The sequence below is a fragment of the Ammospiza caudacuta genome, chromosome 11, assembly GCF_027887145.1.
Source record: "Ammospiza caudacuta isolate bAmmCau1 chromosome 11, bAmmCau1.pri, whole genome shotgun sequence".
Classification (NCBI taxonomy): Eukaryota; Metazoa; Chordata; class Aves; order Passeriformes; family Passerellidae; genus Ammospiza; species Ammospiza caudacuta.
The window spans coordinates 27,886,520-27,898,919 of record NC_080603.1 but is presented as its reverse complement, the minus strand read 5'-3'; positions in this window follow the sequence as shown (position 1 = coordinate 27,898,919).

The window sequence follows — 12,400 nt, the reverse complement described above, 5'->3', positions numbered from 1 at the left end:
GAGACTGAGGACTCGTAACAGGTGCAGGACAGGTTCAAAAGGAACTTGGGACAAAACCTCTGTCTTTGTCAGTCCAAAGGGACAGCAGAGCTCACATCTGCTCACAATAATCCTCTGGAGAGCGGAGCAATGTTTGTATGGAAAGATGACTGGGGGTAAAATCAGTGGGAACCGAGTTACATTTGTATCCTAACAGGAGCTATAATGGGACAGAAATTTTAGGGTAAAATACAGGTGCTGTTCCCAGGATGGAGCTGGGTTGGCATGCTCCACAATGATTCCCCATACAACCATAAGGACCTGCTAAGGGGGGTGGAGTGGAATGGGGCACCACAACCAGGCTCTGCCAAAATCTTTGCAGGGGCAGCTACTCCATGGTACTTTGAAGCTTATTAACTGCATAGCAAGGGCTATTTGGCATATGTAGGAACACTTTCCAACCTAGCATCTGAAGACCAATTTAGAGGAGGCGCCTCTAAGTCGAAAGCCAGCCAGACCTTATGTTCTTAGCACCATTCATTTAGAAGAAATCCTGTTACATTTGCAAATTTAAGAGGTGACACCCCCATTCAGACCATGGCTCCTGGGTGCGAACAATAGCTCTTCAACAGCAAGGAAATCTGCATGCCCTAGTGTCTCAAGGTCACTTCACCTGAGAGTCCAGAGACCCAAATCCAGCCAGAGTCCTAGCTCCCAGAAAACTTCAGCTATAAGAAATCCTTCAAAGTGTGCAATTCTAGGAGTGGAAATCCTACAGGAAACACGAGGCTTCAGGCTCCAAATGGGATCTCTTTTCCACACAGTGGAAAACTCAGCAAGCCCTTCTGGCAAGACCAGTTCACAGGAGGCCCACAATTCTCAAGGGCCAGGCTTGAGAGATCCGACTCCATGGAAGCTTTAATCTGAGAAAAATCCTGTGATGTTGGTACTTTTAAAAGGCAGAATGGCACATTTAGACCCTGGCTGATGCTTTGGAGAGCGATTCCTTTACACAGTAAATAATGATTTCATTCCAATGTCTGTAGGTCACTTTGGAAACAGCCCCTGAAACTCAAGACCAAGAAGAGCCATACTTCATGGCAGCTGCCATCTGGGAGGAATCCTATGACATTTGTGATTCAAGAAATTGAACCCAAAATTTCAACAGCTGATATGCAGATGCAAAAGACTACTGTTTTCCTGTATTTTACCCTAAAATTTCTGTCCCATTATAGGGGACAAATGTAGGATATTTGTATCCTACATTTGTATCCTGTTAGGATACAAATGTAACTCGGTTTCCACTGATTTTACCCCCAGTCATCTTTCCATACAAACATTGCTCCGCTCTCCAGAGGATTATTGTGAGCAGATGTGAGCTCTGCTGTCCCTTTGGACTGACAAAGACAGAGGTTTTGTCCCAAGTTCCTTTTGAACCTGTCCTGCACCTGTTACGAGTCCTCAGTCTCCTGCAATTTTGTGGGTCAGTGACATGTAAAACAGCACAGCTGGCTGGCATGCTTTGCTTATGAGGGGAGACAAGAGAAGAATCCCTCTGCTCACACCAGACCTGCAGCTGCCAAACCTCACCAAAGCACCTGAGGAGCCCCCAGGGACGGATGGTACAGAAGGGAGGTGATGGAGGACAGCACAGCAGGCAGCCTGCCCTCCATCTGGGTGTGAAGAAGGCAGGGCTGGGAACTGTAAGCAACATCCCAGCAGGTCTGGCTGATGGTGCCACCCTGAGGGCTTCCCCTGCCTTTGGGCAGTCCCAGCTGCTGCAGCTCACTTGACAGAGACTCATTGTCTATGCTGTGCTTGGCTGCACTGCAGATGATGAAGCCGAGGACAGCAATGGTTGCCTTCACATCCCCTGACTGCAGATGGGAAGGAGGGCGAGCTCTGTCACCTTGGGAAGGCACCTGCAGATTCATTGCTGCCCGTCTCTGGAGCATGGCTCCATCGGGCGATCGTGGTAAGGACAGCAGTGCTCACCTAACTGTGCACCTGAGAACAGCTTCAGGACCTTGTCATACTGTGGGAGAGCAGAGCTTCACAGTAAATACCAGCTAACATACTTAGTACCAGTGTTAACACTAACAATCCTTACCTAAATATTAATACTAGTAACACTTACTATGCGTATTATTAATCCTATTAGAGGCTGGTAGAGTTCTTAAGGCTGAGGCTTGCATGAGGAACACAAAATTAATTAACGTTGCTGATTATGCTATTGTGTTGAAATACTTGGCCTCCACTGCAGTAGCCCCACACTTACCTCGATGGCCTGCCCCAGCAGGTCCCAAAACACCTGGATGCAGATCAGCTTAAGCTTCACTGATGTGATAAACAGAGTTCATTCTTTAAAATTTTTAAAAGTTTATTAAAGGATAAAAGGACAAAATAATCCAGCACTGGGATGCTTTTAGCACACAGCCAAAGAGCACAGAGGTAGCTTAAAAACATGTTCACTATATACTGTTACATTGCTGAGGTTACATGCATATTCATTAACTTACACATTATTCAAACATTCCTTTGACTTTTTGATGTTCCAGGAACTCTCTTGTTTGGTTTTAACCTCTGACTTGTCTGCAGAACGTTCTGTAAATGAGGTCTACACATTTTATTTCTTCCTGTAGTTTTATCCTGTTGCTTCGCACTCCCTGATAATACCGATAAGAGTCGATAAATGCTTCCTGGATGCTTAAGCTCTTTTTGTCACTATTATCACTTGGTAGGGGCAGTCTGCAGTTATAAGAAACAGAATAATTGCTTTACACCATTTTCTGAGTTAGTTACATAGAAGTACTTTAGTTTCTATTTCAACATTTTGCTAAAGCCTACGATATATTTATCAGGCTACTATTCATATGAAATATACAGTGCATACATAAACTGGCATATTACACTATACAAAGCAGTTAAAAGTAAGTATAAGTTTTACCATATCAAAATACTTGTAATGCAAAAAGCTAATCTATGAATGTGAAAGCCAATATTGTTTTATCATCTATAACATCCGACGACGAGGGTGAGCAGCGGGCCCGCAGCAGGCGGAGGGCGGGCAGGGGGACGCGGGCACTTAACTTTGGCCAGGGTGCTGATCTCGGCCAGTCGGGGCAGGCCAAGTCCCCGCAGAAGCGGAAGCACTGCGGTAGAAGAGGCACCCAGAGCCCGCAGCGGGCGCTGCACGCCCTCCCCGCTCCCGAGCCCTCTCCTCACCAAATCGCCGCCGCTCCCTAGTCCGCCCTGCTGCCGCAAAGACGACCCGGAACCCCTCCCGGGCTACACTCCTCTCCGCCTCCTGCCCCGAGTGCCGATGGGGCGCTCCGGTAGGGGCTCTGCGGGGGTCTTTTCGCCGGGACCTGGGCACGAGAGAAGGCCGGAGAAGGGGACGGGGGTTTGGCGAGCGCCGCCGCCGCCGCCGCCGCCGCCGCCGCCGCCGCCGCCGCCGCCGCCTGCGAGCCCTTCGGGCAGCCCGAGCTCCGCCCCACGCTCCCACGGGCCTCAGCCTGACGGCTCCTAAGCCTGCCAATCACGGCCCGCCTTTCTCCGTCCGCCCTGTCCAATCACAGCCGCCCTTTCAAACCGGAAGCGGTCTCGCCGATCTCAGCCCGCTCAGTCGCGGCTCGCCGCCTCAGACTGGCCCCGCTCGCCCGTACGTCTGAGGCGCCGCTCCCGCCACCGCCGCTTTGGGAGCCGGCGGAGCAGCGTCCCCGCTGCCGCTGCCTCGGCAGGCGCTGTTGCGGACGGGAAGGGCGGCCGGGAGCTTCCAGTTCAGGTCCTGGTCGGGATCAGGTTCTGGTCCAGGGAAGCGGGCAGGCGGCGGGCAGCGGGCGGACGCGGCCACAGCAATGGCGGCGGCGGGAGCAGCGCTTGAGGGGACCGCGGGGAGTCACGGAGCCGAGCGCGGCGGGAATTTGCGGGCTGGGATTGGTGGAGCCGGCAGGCGCCGCCTCGGGTTGTGATTGGCTGGCTGTCCGCCCGTGGGGCATAAATAGCGGGCGTTGGAGCGCGATGGCGTCAGTTCGGCGGTGAAGCTGGGAGCGACGGGAGCTGCGGATGCGCGGTCCGAGGAGCGGCGCTGCGCCAGGACGGGACCCCCGCGGCAGCTGATCCGGGGAGCGCTGGTGAGCACGGACGCGACGCCTGCGGCCGTATCTGGGGCCGGCCGTGTCCAGTTCTTTCTGCCGCGCCCTGCGTGGCTCAGGTAGACGGCGGCTAGTGTGGGGCCTGGAGTGGCGCGGTGCGGGGGGGGGGCACTGCCTGCTGTCACTGGGGGCTGGAAAGTAGCCGTTTTGCGTTTTCTGGATTTAAAGAAATGTTCAGAATACAAAGAATAAAGCTTGCTTTTTGTATTTTTATTACTTTATTTTGTTTTTACTTGTTATGTTTTTTTTCTTAATTGTGTTATTTTATTATTGCCCGTTTTAATACATCTTTTTGGTTTGATTTGTTTTCTTTACTAGATATCTCATGTTAATTCGGTAAGGGTTGTGGGACTGGGGCTGAAGCACCAGTTGTGAGAGCAGTGGGGACATAAAACCCCAGGGTGTGGAATAATGATTTTGGCATGAGCCAGGCCCAAAACAACGTGGAGTGGTGGAAATGCTGAGGCTAGATAAATGCCATGGGAGGAAGGCATGGAGCTGCAGCACAGGGCCTGCAGGTTATGCCTGGGGGATCCCAGCCCCTGCCCTGTGGTACCAACAAGGGGCTGAGGGTGTGGGGGCTCAGAGGGTTCTAGGGCCCAAGAACCAGCCCAAGAGTGCCTTTTGGGATGGGGGGGGGCAGGAGTCCAGTGGCTATTGCCAGCCCCTGGAGCTGCCTGAGGGGAGGTGAGGAGGCCTTTGTGCAGGTGCTGGGCTGAGAGCCAGGGTGAGGGGGAGGGTGGATGTTGAGCTTCAGGCCTCCAGTGTCCCCAGAGTTGGGATGCCACTTAGGGTTGCCACTTAGGGCTGGGTGGGTGGATGGGACAGCTTCTAGAGATACTGAAATTGTAATGATGGCAGTAACTGATTTGTGGCCTTATCAACAGCCCCAAGGTGCAGTGAGAAGCATGAGCAGCTTTTAGCTGCAGCCAGTAGGAAGCTGAGGAGTTGGAGCTGAGGCAGCAGACCTGGAGGAGACAGAAATATGGTAGGGTTTGGTGTAAAACCCCCGTGGGGCTGGGATAGGGATTGCGGAGCGGGGAGGTGAACTGCATGGTTGGAATTGAAATTGCTGTAAGGGCTGTGATCAGAGCTCAAGAATGAGAGCTAAAAGAAAGATCCTGTCCTGAGAAGCACAAGTAGTATTGTGTGGCACTACTGTGAAGATTTAGAGCAGAAAGTGCAAAAGAAGAGCTGGCAGTTAAATAAAGCTTGTGGGACTGGAGCTGAAATCACTGGGGCCGGGGTGGGGACTGCAGTGCTGCAGAAAGAGTCACTGCTACAAGAGATACTCACTGTGGATCTGAGGACTAATCGCAGAATGGGACACAGCTGGAAGAAGAGAGCTGGCAGTAAAATAAAGCTTGTGGGGAAGAGCTAAAAGGGCTGAGATCACTGGGCCTGGTCTTGTCATTGTGCGACTGGAATTGCGGCTTAACACATCGCAGCAACCTTAGGGCTGGTACCTGAAACTGTAGCGTTCTTGCGCCGAGATCACTGTAGGCCCGTGACATGGGTGCAGGGGCTGGGTATTGCCGCTAATAGTAGAACAGGATGTGCGGGGTGGCGAAAGGGAGGCTGGAAGCTTGCGCCTGAAAACCCCGTCGATGGCAGAATATTGTCTGCGCCTGTGATGGCACCTCTTGGGGCACACTGTGGGGCTGGGAAGTGGACTGCGGGGCTGGCAACGTCAATGGAAATGGCAAAGGCACTAGACCTGTGAACGGGGCTGTGGGCATCCAGGAGAACTTACGCAGGGGGTGGCAAAGTGACTGGGGACTGCTCGGTGGGGGCTAAAATCACTGCAGGGCTAGCATATGGATGGTGGGGTGGGCTTTCGGAGGCTGGTGCGGGAGCTGAATTGTTTCCAAGCTGGAGCCAAGAGCCAGATGCTGGCATTTGAAGCTGGAAAAACACAGAGCTGGAGCTGCAAGAAGAGAGCTGGCAGTAAAATAAAGCTTGTGGGGAAGAGCTAAAAGGGCTGAGATCACTGGGCCTGGTCTTGTCATTGTGCGACTGGAATTGCGGCTTAACACATCGCAGCAACCTTAGGGCTGGTACCTGAGACTGTAGCGTTCTTGCGCCGAGATCACTGTAGGCCCGTGACATGGGTGCAGGGGCTGGGTATTGCCGCTAATAGTAGAACCGGATGTGCGGGGTGGCGAAAGGGAGGCTGGAAGCTTGCGCCTGAAAACCCCGTCGATGGCAGAATATTGTCTGCGCCTGTGATGGCACCTCTTGGGGCGCACTGTGGGGCTGGGAAGTGGACTGCGGGGCTGGCAACGTCAATGGAAATGGCAAAGGCACTAGACCTGTGAACGGGGCTGTGGGCATCCAGGAGAACTTACGCAGGGGGTGGCAAAGTGACTGGGGACTGCTCGCTGGGGGCTAAAATCACTGCAGGGCTAGCATATGGATGGTGGGGTGGGCTTTCGGAGGCTGGTGCGGGAGCTGAATTGTTTCCAAGCTGGAGCCAAGAGCCAGATGCTGGCATTTGAAGCTGGAAAAATACAGAGCTGGAGCTGCAAGAAGAGAGCTGGCAGTAAAATAAAGCTTGTGGGGAAAGAGCTAAAAGGGCTGAGATCACTGGGCCTGGTCTTGTCATTGTGCGACTGGAATTGCGGCTTAACACATCGCAGCAACCTTAGGGCTGGTACCTGAAACTGTAGCGTTCTTGCGCCGAGATCACTGTAGGCCCGTGACATGGGTGCAGGGGCTGGGTATTGCCGCTAATAGTAGAACAGGATGTGCGGGGTGGCGAAAGGGAGGCTGGAAGCTTGCGCCTGAAAACCCCGTCGATGGCAGAATATTGTCTGCGCCTGTGATGGCACCTCTTGGGGCGCACTGTGGGGCTGGGAAGTGGACTGCAGGGCTGGCAACGTCAATGGAAATGGCAAAGGCACTAGACCTGTGAACGGGGCTGTGGGCATCCAGGAGAACTTACGCAGGGGGTGGCAAAGTGACTGGGGACTGCTCGCTGGGGGCTAAAATCACTGCAGGGCTAGCATATGGATGGTGGGGTGGGCTTTCGGAGGCTGGTGCGGGAGCTGAATTGTTTCCAAGCTGGAGCCAAGAGCCAGATGCTGGCATTTGAAGCTGGAAAAACACAGAGCTGGAGCTGCAAGAAGAGAGCTGGCAGTAAAATAAAGCTTGTGGGGAAGAGCTAAAAGGGCTGAGATCACTGGGCCTGGTCTTGTCATTGTGCGACTGGAATTGCGGCTTAACACATCGCAGCAACCTTAGGGCTGGTACCTGAAACTGTAGCGTTCTTGCGCCGAGATCACTGTAGGCCCGTGACATGGGTGCAGGGGCTGGGTATTGCCGCTAATAGTAGAACAGGATGTGCGGGGTGGCAAAAGAGGGCTGCAAGGTTGCGCCTGAAAACCCCGTCGATAGCAGAATATTGCCTGCATCTGTGATGGCACCTCTTGGGGCGCACTGTGGATCCAATACGTTCCAGGTACGTTCTAGGTATAGTTCTAGGTACAGTTCTAGGTTTCTGAGGTGGTCCTGAGTCAATGCTGAGATTGTGCTGAGTGAGTGCTGAGATGGTCCTGAGTCGGTGTTGATTGTTTGCTGCGATGGTGCTGAATGGGTGCTGAGATGGTGCGGATTGGTTGCTGAGATGGTCCTTAGTGGGTGCTGATTGGTTGCTGAAATGGTCCTGATTGGGGGCTGATTGGTTGCTGAGATGCTCCTGAGTCGATGCTGATTGGTTTCTGAGATGGTCCTGAGTCGTGGCGGATTGGTTGCTGAGTGGGTGCTGATTGGTTGCTGAGATGGTGCTGAGTGGATGTTGCCATGGTCCTCATTGGGTGCTGATTGGTTGCTGAGATTGTTATGAGTGTGTCCTAATTGGTTGCTGAGATTGTTATGAGTGGGTCCTGATTGGGTTCAGATTGGTTGCTGAGATGGTGCTGAGATGGTGCTGATTGGTTGTTGAGATTGTTTGAGTGGGTGCTGAATTGGTGCTGATTGGTTTTTGGGATGATGCTGAGTGGGTGCTGAGATGGTCCTGGGATGGTGCTGAGTGGATGCTGCGATGGTCCTGATTGGGTGCTGATTGGTTGCAGAGATGGTCCTGAGTCACTGCTTAGATGGTGCTTATTGGTTTCTGAAATGGTGCTGAATGGGTGCTGAGATGGTGCTGAGTCGGTGCTGATTGGTGGTGAGATGGTGCTCAGCGGATGCTGATTGGTTGCCGACATGGTGCTGAGATGGTGCTGAGTGGGTGGTGTGAAGGTCCTGAGATGGTGCAGATTTGTTGCTAAGATGGCCCTGAGTGGGTGCTGAGGTGGTGCTGATTGGTTGCAGCGATGGTCCTGAGTGGGTGCTGATTGGTTGCTGCGATGGTGCTGAGTGGGTGCTGATTGGTTGTTGAGTTTATTATGAGTGGGTCCTGATTGGTTGCTGAGATTGTTATGAGTGGGTGCTGATTTGTTGCTCAGATGGTCTGAGGGTGTGCTGATTGGTTGCTGAGATGGTGCTAAATGGGTGCTGATTGGTTGCTGAGATGGTGCTGATTGGGTGCTGAGATGGTGCTGTGATGGTGCTGAGTGGATGCTGCGATGGTCCTGATTGGGTGCTGATTGGTTGCTCAGATGGTGCTTTGGGGGTGCTGATTGGTTGCTGAAATGGTCCTGAGTAGGTGATAATTGGTTGCTAAGATGGTGCTGGGTGGGTGCTGATTGGTTGCTGAGATGGTCCTGTGTGGGTGCTGTTTGCTGGTGAGATGGTGCTGAGCGGGTGCTGCTCGGTTGCTGAGATGGTGCTGAGTGGGTGCTGATTGGTTGCTGAGATTGTTAAGAGTGGGTGCTGAGATGGTGCTGAGATATTGCTGATTGGTGGTGAGATGGTGCTGAGTAGGTGCAGATTGGTTGCTGCGATGGTCCTGAGTGGGTGCTGATTGGTTGCTGAGATGGTGCTGAGTGGGTCCTGATTGGTTGTTGAGTTTGTTATGAGTGGGTCCTGATTGGTTGCTGAGATTGTTATGAGTGGGTGCTGATTTGTTGCTCAGATGGTGCTGAGGGTGTGCTGATGGGTTGCTGAGATGGTGCTGAGATGTGTCTGATTGGTGCTGAGTAGGTGCAGATTGGTTGCTAAGATGGCCCTGAGTGGGTGGTGAGATGGTGCTGAATTGGTGCTGATTGGTTACTGAGATGGTCCTGAGATGGTGCTGAGTGGATGCTGCCATGGTCCTGATTGGGTGCTGATTGGTTGCTGATATTGTTATGAGTGGGTCCTGATTGGTTGCTCAGATGGTGCTGAGTGGGTGCTGACATGGAGCTGAGATAGTGCTGAGATGTTGCTGATTGGTGGTGAGGTGGTGCTGAGTGGGTGCTGATTGGTTGCTGAGATGATGCTGAGTGGGTGGTGCGAATGTCCTGAGATTGTGCAGATTTGTTGCTAAGATGGCCCTGAGTGGGTGCTGAGATGGTGCGGAATGGGTGCTGATTGGTTACTGAGATGGTCCTGAGTGGGTGCTGAGATGGTGCTGAGTGGATGCTGCCATGGTCCTGATTGGGTTTTGATTGGTTGCAGAGATGGTCCTGAGTCGTTGCTCAGATGGTGCTTATTGGTTGCTGAAATGGTGCTGAATGGGTGCTGAGATGGTGCTGAGTCGGTGCTGAGATGGTGCTGAGCGGATGCTGATTGGTTGCCGACATGGTGCTGAGATGGTGCTGAGTGGGTGGTGTGAAGGTCCTGAGATGGTGCAGATTGGTTGCTAAGATGGCCCTGAGTGGGTGCTGAAATGGTGCTGATTGGTTGCAGCGATGGTCCTGAGTGGGTGCTGATTGGTTGCTGCGATGATGCTGAGTGGGTCCTGATTGGTTGTTGAGTTTGTTATGAGTGGGTCCTGATTGGTTGCTGAGATTGTTATGAGTGGGTGCTGATTTGTTGCTCAGATGGTGCTGAGGGTGTGCTGATTGGTTGCTGAGATGGTGCTGATTGGGTGCTGAGATGGTGCTGTGATGGTGCTGAGTGGATGCTGCGATGGTCCTGATTGGGTGCCGATTGGTTGCTCAGATGGTGCTTTGGGGGTGCTGATTGGTTGCTGCGATGGTCCTGATTGGTTGCTGAGGTGGTGCTGAGATGTGTCTGATTGGTGGTGAGATGGTGCTGAGTAGGTGTAGATTGGTTGCTGAGATGGCGCTGAGTGGGTGGTGCGAAGGTCCTGAGATGGTGCAGATTGGTTGCTGAGATGGTTCTGAGATGTGTCTGATTGGTGGTGAGATGGTGCTGAGTAGGTGTAGATTGGTTGCTGAGATGGTGCTGAGTGGGTGGTGCGAAGGTCCTGAGATGGTGCAGATTGGTTGCTGAGATTGTTATGAGTGGGTCCTGATTGGTTGCTGAGATTGTTATGAGTGGGTGTTGATTGGTTGCTCAGATGGTGCTTTGGTGGTGCTCATTGGTTGGTGAGATGGTCCTGATTATGTGCTGATTGGTTGCTGAGATGGTGCTGGGTGGGTGCTGATTGGTTGCTGAGATAGTGCTGAATGGTTGCTAAGATGGTGCTGAGTGCCTGCTGAGATAGTGCTAGATGGATGCTGGGATGGTCCTGAGTGGGTGCTGCTTGGTTGCTGAAATGGTCCTGAGTGGGTGCTGAGTGGATGCTGCCATGGTCCTGATTGGGTGCTGATTGGTTGCTGATATTGTTATGAGTGGGTCCTGATTGGTTTCTGAGAATGTTATGAGTGGATGCAGATTGGTTGCTGAGATGGTTCTGAGTGGGTGCTGATTGGTTGCTGAGATGGCCCTGATTGGTTGCTGATTGGTTGCTGTGATGGTGCTGAGTGGGTCCTGATTGGTTGTGGAGATTGTTATGAGTGGGTGCTGATTGGTTGCTCAGATGATTCTTTGGGGGTGCTGATTGGTTGCTGAGATGGTGCTAAGTGGGTGCTGATTGGTTGCTGCGATGGTCCTGATTGGTTGCTGAGATGGTGCTGAGATGTGTCTGATTGGTGGTGAGATGGTGCTGAGTAGGTGTAGATTGGTTGCTGAGATGGTGCCGAGTGGGTGCTGATTGGTTGCTAAGATGGCCCTGATTGGTTGCTGAGATGGTGCTGAATGGGTGCTGATTGGTTGCTGAGATGTTCCTGATTGGGTGCTGATTGGTTGCTGAGATGGTGCTGAGATGGTTCTGAGTGGGTGGTGCAAAGATCCTGAGATGGTGCTGATTGGTTGCTGAGATGGTGCTGAATGGGTGCAAAGATGGTGCTGAGTCAGTGCTGAGATGGTGTCGATTGGTTGCTGAGATGGTGCTGAGTGGGTGCTGATATAGTTCTGAGTGGGGGCTGATTGGTTGCTGAGATGGTGTTGACTGGTTGCTGCAATGGTCCTGAGTGGGTGCGGATTGGTTCCTAAGATTGTCTTTATTTGGTGCTGAGTGGGTGCTTATTGGTGTCTGAGATGGTCACCATCTCAGCAACCAATCAGCACCAACTCAGGACAATCTCAGAAACCAATTAGCACCCACTCAGTATCATCTCAGCACCAATCAGCACCCATTCAGCACCATCTCAGCACCCACTCAAGGCCATCTTAGCAACCAATCTGCACCATCTCAGGACCTTCGCACCAACCTCTCAGCACCGTCTCAGCAACCAATCAGCACCCAATCAGGACCCTCTCAGCAACCAATCAGCACCATCTCAGGACCTTCACACCACCCACTCAGCACCATCTCGGCAACCAATCAGCACCCGCTCAGCACCATCTCACCACCAATCAGCACCGACTCAGCACCATCTCAGCACCCACTCAGGGCCATCTCAGCAACCAATCAGCACCCATTCAGCACCATCTCAGCAACCAATCAGGGCCATCTTAGCAACCAATCAGCACCCACTCAGCACCATCTCAGCAACCAATCTGCATCCACTCATAACATTCTCAGCAACCAATCAGGACCCACTCATAACAATATCAGCAACCAATCAGCACCCAATCAGGACCATCAGAGCATCCACTCAGCACCATCTCAGCACCCACTCAGGACCATCTCAGCAACCAATCAGCACCCATTCAGAACCATCTCAGCACCCACTCAGGGCCATCTTAGCAACCAATCTGCACAATCTCAGGACATTCGCACCACCCACTCAGCACCACCTCACCACCAATCAGCAACATCTCAGCACTATCTCAGCACCATGTCAGCACCCACTCAGCACCATCTTAGCAAACAATCAGGACCCACTCATAGCAATATCAGCAACCAATCAGCACCCAATCAGGACCATGGCAGCATCCACTCAGCACCATCT